General features: G+C 40.7%; 1 long non-coding RNA gene across 1 annotated transcript in view; it reads left to right on the forward strand.

Moving 5' to 3' along the window:
• The window catches only part of LOC121032632 (uncharacterized), a 7,864-nt gene extending 2,511 nt beyond the window's left edge, over nucleotides 1–5,353 (forward strand). Inside the window, exon 2 of the long non-coding RNA XR_005791400.1 lies at nucleotides 5,065–5,353. This is a non-coding gene — a long non-coding RNA (uncharacterized LOC121032632). The remainder of the gene's footprint in view (nucleotides 1–5,064) is intronic.
• The last annotated feature ends 853 nt before the right edge of the window (nucleotides 5,354–6,206 follow it).

Consider the following 6,206-nt stretch of genomic DNA (forward strand, 5'->3'; position numbering starts at 1 on the left):
CATTCAGAATCCACAGGTCAGGGATATTTGTTGGTTTTGTTTACTAATGCATCTCAGGTCCTAGGAAAACACCCAGCAAACTATAGGCATTCAGCAAAGACTTGTAGCTAAATGTAGATAACTTTGTTTTCAACTACCTTAATATATTTTCTTGCCTATTGCTACCTCAGGAATGTTCCTGGTATCTGCATATGTCCACCTCGGGTTTACTTGTTCGGTTTTTTATTAAAACTTTTAAAACTTAATAAGTTGTTTAAAAATATATAGCATGCATGCATAAAACTGCATTAAATATACATGTATGTATTAATAACTAATGATAGAATTAATACCCACCTCAGCACCATTCCAAGTTGAGATCTGAAAATTTACCAGTATTCCAGAAACCCTCTGCACCCCTTCCAGACCTCAAGGATTGTCTCCTGCCTGGAGGCAACAGCTATTCTGGTGTTTATAGTAATTATTTCCTTGGGTCTTTTTTGTAGTGTTACTTAGGCGTATGCAAGTCTAAACAACTTCTATTACTCCACTTTTTAGTCTCCACAAGTGTGAAACGTTTATATTTATCCTAGAATTCACAACTTGTCAGAATCTAAGCATATTGAAACCCTTACCCTTCTGTATAAAAAAAGGCAAGAATATTAGAATCCATTCGTTTTCTTTCTCCCTCTTCGGACATATACACTATTGTTTCCTGGTATTTCAATTCTGTCTTGTTGGGGGTATTTCTTAATCCCATTGTATATCATTGTTTATATATTATTTTCTATATTTTTAAAATATACTTTATTTTATATATTATTGCTTTGTACAATGTTTATTTACACTTGCTGTATATTTACCAGGCTCTTCATTTTTCATCCTTTCTTGCACTCAAACTTTTCCTCTGAGATCACTTTCCTTTTTTTTTTTTTTCAACGTTTATTTATTTTTGGGACAGAGAGAGACAGAGCATGAACGGGGGAGGGGCAGAGAGAGAGGGAGACACAGAATCGGAAACAGGCTCCAAGCTCTGAGCCATCAGCCCAGAGCCCGACGCGGGGCTCGAACTCACGGACGACCGCGAGATCATGACCTGGCTGAAGTCGGACGCCCAACCGACTGCGCCACCCAGGCGCCCCGATCACTTTCCTTCTGACTGAAGGAAAATCCTTTAGTATTTGCTTTCACAAGCAAATGTGGGTGACCAATGCTCTTTTAGTTTGTCTTTAATGTCATTATTTTGCTATCTTTTTTCTCTGGCTTTTAAGATTCTTTCTTAATTCCCTCTTGAATTTTGATAGTTTCACTATAATGTGTGTAGGTGTGGATTTCTCCTTACCTTGCTGTGGGAAAATAGGTTCTCCTTACATAAATGGGTTAGAAAAAAGCTTAGGGCAGAAAGCCACCACCAGGAGACGAAAGCACCGGAGGTTAGCTAGCGCGATATTGTAACGGGATCACAAGTAACTTGTTATAACACATGCAGGAAATTACTTTCCATCTAGCCCAAACGTACCTTGATCACACACTCCACTTGCCCCCAGACCCTTTGCTTCTTACACCAGTTAATGATTACCGTGTAACTGTTTTCTCCGCGTTCACGTGTGTAAGATCTTGTTTTCCCCACGTTCACCAGGTGGGTAACATTTTGTGAGCTCAATAAATACGGAGCTGAAGCCGCTGCCCATGGCTCTTGTCCCCTCCTGGACATCAGTCTCTGTCATATTCAATTCTGTGTCCGCTCTCTTGCTGGACAAGAAAGAACTCCCGACTCCCTGCTCTGCAACACCTTACTTAGGAATTTCTGTGTATCTTAGGCTGGGCCTTTATCAGTAAAATGTGGATAACAATCCTTGTTTTGAGGATTATTATTTAGTGTAGCCACCTTCACTAATGATCTTAGCCAGATCTTCTGGATAATTTGCTACGGCTTCTATGTCAACACCTGCTTCATCTTGCACTTTGCTATTATGGACATGGCTTCTCTCCATAAGCCTCATGTACCAACCTCTGGAGCAACTCTCCTGCAGCTTCCTCACCCCTCTCAGCCTTCACAGGATGGAAGGCAGTTAGGGCCTTCCTCTGGATTAGGCTTTGATTTAGGGAACGTTGTGGTTGATTTGATCTTCTATCCAGACCAAGAGAACTTTCTCCATATCGGCTTTAAGGCTGTTTCACTTTCTTATCATCCATCTGTTCTTTGGAGTAGCACTTTAATTTCCTTCGAGAACTTTTTCTCTGCATTGACAACTAGGCTGTTTGGTGCAAGAAGCCTAGCTTTTGGCCTATCTTGGCTTGCAACCTGCCTTCCTCACTAAGGTGAATCATTGCCAGCTTTTGATTTAAAGGGAGAGCTATGTGACCCATCTTTCACTTGAACACTTGGAGGCCAGTGTAGGGTTATTCACTGGACTAATTTCAATATTGTTGTGTCCCAGGGAATAGGGAGGCCCGAGGGGACAGAGAGACAAGGGGGAAGGGTCTCGTGGTAGAGCAGTCAGAACACACACGACATTTATAGACTAAGTTTCCTGTCATATGGTGCCATCTGTGGTACCCCAAAACGATTTTTTAAAGTGTTTATTTACTTATTTTGAGAGCGCGAGCAAGAAAGAGAGGGGGTATGGGAGAGGAGCAGAGAGAGGAGAGAACCCAAAGCAGGCTCCACGCTGTCAGCACGGAGCCTAATGCAGGGCTCAATGCCAGGCTTGATCTCATCAACTGTGAGATGGTGACCTGAGCCAAGATCAAGAGTTGGAGGCTTAGCCAACTGAGCCACCCACGTGCCCCTCAAAATAATTAGAACGGTGACATCAAAGATCACTGATCACAGATCACCGTAACAAATATAATAATAAAAGTTTGAACAGTTGTGAGAATTCCCAAAATGTGACACAGAGCTGCAAATAAGCAAATGCTGATGGACAAATGGTGCCTAAAGACTTGCGTAACCTAAGGTTGCCACAAACCTTCACTTTGTAAAAAATGAAAGATCTGCAAAGTGTAAGATGAGCACAGTAAGATGAGCTGTGCCTGTACGATTACACAGGGCTAATTAGGGGCCAACTTCACATGCCAAGTTCTAACATGAGTCTATATACCTAACAAGGGAAAGAGATAAAAAAAAAAAAAAAAAAGGCAGGAATTTTAAAGGTTTTATACATGGATGTATTTACATGAGAAGGCTGGATTACAGTACAACTGGCTTAAGTTTTTTTTCAATTTACATATAACCGTGTTTAGAGTACTCAGTCTGTGGAGACTTCCATTTATTTCTGTTTAGCTAGGACACATTACCAATATAGTTATCACTTATTGAGTACCCATTACATGCCTCATAAACATCTTGTGTACGTTGTTTAATTTGCTTTTCGTAACAATGCATTGAAGAGGTTTTATTACCAAATGGTGACAGATAAGGAAACTAGGGTTTCCTTCCAGAAATTTGAGGTACTTCTCTACATGATGAATGAGTGATAATCCTGGATTTACACCAGACATGTAAGATTGCAAACCCTGTACCTGTTAACACTACACAATTTTATTCCATCAGATAATCAATAATTTTATTTCACCCATTAATATTTAATGCTTAAGATCTTTAAAATATTTCTAAAGGTGTTTTATAAAATACAGCCATATGCTCTTTATTATTTTAAGATTTAATGTACTATATATCCTTAGGTGAGCTATGTCAACATTAAAACAATCTGCAATTAGCATTTATGACCACTTCAAAAGGGTTTTTGTGACTCTCTCTCTGCTACCCATTTGTGTGGGGGAAAAAAAACTGTATAATAAATTTTATTCTACCACATTTGTACTAGTAATGAATTGTTGCTTAAGTGGAAAGAAAAACAGAAACAGCAAGAGAAGAGAATGCAATTAAAAACAAAAATAGCAGACGATCATATGTACATAAAAGACTTAAATATTTCTTCAAAAACTTACTGACAGTCTTTTGCTTGTTTCATACCCATGGAACTTTCTCTGTATTTCTTGTCCATGCTCAGGTCCTGAATATGTGGAAAGAAACTCTAGCATTTGTCATTTTATACTGGAATTTATAGGTTTGTATGTGCAAAGAGCTGCATTTAATTGGATATCAATTGTTACAAAGGATCTAAAGAGGTATGGATTAAGTGAGCAGATTAAGTGGACCAGACATCATCCCATACACTGGATACACCCCTACAAAACAGATCTGCTGGTTTTTACTTCCTTAGACTCCATGCTATTTGGGGACTCAAACTCCTTCCCCACTACCTCCAAAGAAAAGATTTAAAATGTCATTTTCTCTCTGTCTCAAGATTAAATACTACTTCAAATGTACACAAAGTACGGAAGGTAAGGTTTAAGTTTCAAAAGCTTAAACATATAATAGACGCCCAAGTATAAGCCACCCCCAAAATATTTATATTATTCATGGAAAATTCTAAAAGAAGCTGAACAAAGAGCAAGCAATTAACAATTTTTTGGACTTGAATTAGAACTCTAATCACATTAATAATTCATCCTAATATCTAAAATTACTAAAGGATATTCATTTTTTTTAATGTTTATTATTTTTGAGACAGAGACAGAGAGCAAGCAGGGGAGGGGCAGAGAGAGAGGGAGACACAGAATCGGAAGCAGGCTCCAGGCTCCGAGCTCCGAGCTGCCAGCACAGAGCCCAATGCGGGGCTCGAACCCGTGATCCGTGAGATCATGACCTGAGTCGAAGTCAGCCGCTCAACCCACTGAGCCACCCAGGCGCCCCCAAAGGATATTCATTTCAAAGTATCTGTATATTGAGATAATTAGTATTTGAATAAGCACAACTTGTGGGATATAATCGTATCATAACCTCATTTTGTTTCCCTCTGCCTTTTGACATTTCTTGGAAGGAACATAGTCCTTTCTCTGCCCCTTTGTGACAGTTCAAGCAGTCTTAAAGACTTTTTTTTTTATTACTTTTAAGTAATTAATAAGCTGTCCCAGAATTACGTTCACTTGCCAAATACTGTTGCAACTCAGAAATCAGGATATTTGTGATACAAACTCTGAATGTGATGCAAAGTTAAATCCTTTTCTCACCCCCAGACAAGGTTGGCTGAAGAGGAGGGCAGCAGCGTGGAGGTAGAATGGCGTCAGCTGTTTCTCTCTTTTTCCACCCCTCTGGGAGAAGGCAACGCAAGGAGGGCAAAGAATTCTTGACCGGCACTGCTACAGAATGGCTTCACGCTTCTTGAGCTGGCACGTAATGGAACCTGACACCTTCCCTCTGTGACAATCAGCATGGGCTCTGCCTACGTTCCGCCGCCCACATTTCTGGGACATCTCAACCTATACCACCCACTTGATCCAGTAAACGAATCTCCACTCTGCTTGATTTCTCTCACAACTTACTTTGCTTTTTGTTTGTTTGTGTTTCATATTTAGAGAGAGAGAGAGAGAGAGTGAGAGAGAGAGCGTGTGACAGAAGAGAGGGGCAGAGAGAGAGAGGGAGAGACTCTTAAGCAGGCTCCACGCTTAGCGTGGAGCCAAACACAGGGCTCCATCCCACAGTCCTGGGATCACGTCCGGAGCTGAAATCAAGAGTCGACGCTCAACCCACTCAGCCACCCGGGTGCCTTTCCCACAACTTACTTTGAAATCCAATGTACCTTTTTGCAGGACTGCCATGACAAAGTACTACAAACTGAGTGGCTGAAACAAGAGAAATGTATTGTCTTATAGTTCTTGAGGCGGGGAGTTTCTCTGAGATCAACGTGTTGGCAGGGCTTGTTCCTTCTTAGTGATGTGAGGAAAAAACTGTTCCACGCCCCTCTCCTAGCTTCCAGTTGTGTGCTGGCAATCCTTGGTTTTCCTTAGGTTGGCATCACCTAGTCTCGGCTTCCATCTCCACTTGCTGGTGTGTGCACGCGTGCATGCAAATATCCCCTTTGTATAAGGGCATCAGTCATAATGGATTAGAGAGGCTCACCCTATACCAGTATGACTTTATCTTAACGAATTGCACCTGCAACAACCCTAGTTCCAAATAAGATCATATTCTGAGGTGCTGACTTCAACATACATATTGAGGGAGGACAGAATTCACCCCATAACATCCATTTTGCTTCACCTTTAAGTCTTGGCTGCCGCTGCCATTTTTAGTTCTATCTTTGTGAGGAAGTCACAGTGAGAATTATTACCTCAATTATCTAATTCATAAATCGAGGCAAAGTATAGGTAAGTACTCA

This window comes from Herpailurus yagouaroundi, unplaced genomic scaffold, assembly GCF_014898765.1.
Source record: "Herpailurus yagouaroundi ecotype Mexico unplaced genomic scaffold, PumYag 142, whole genome shotgun sequence".
Taxonomy (NCBI): Eukaryota; Metazoa; Chordata; class Mammalia; order Carnivora; family Felidae; genus Herpailurus; species Herpailurus yagouaroundi.